We start from the raw sequence: 204 nt of genomic DNA, 5'->3' as shown, positions 1-204 counted from the left end.
CAGGTCAAGAAGCAACAGTTAGAACTGGACATGGAACAACGGACTGGTTCCAAATTGGGAAAGGAGTATGTCAAGGCTGTATATTGTCACCCTGCTTATTTAACTTAAATGCAGAGTACATCATTCAAAATGCTGGGCTGGATGAAGGACAGGCTGGAATCAAGATTGCAGGGAGAAATATCAATAATCTCAGATATGCAGATA

The sequence above is a fragment of the Bison bison genome, unplaced genomic scaffold (genome assembly GCF_000754665.1).
Source record: "Bison bison bison isolate TAMUID 2011002044 unplaced genomic scaffold, Bison_UMD1.0 scf7180017864213, whole genome shotgun sequence".
NCBI classification, from domain to species: Eukaryota; Metazoa; Chordata; class Mammalia; order Artiodactyla; family Bovidae; genus Bison; species Bison bison.
The sequence above is the reverse complement of the archived record's forward strand: the minus strand, read 5'-3'. Positions refer to the sequence as shown.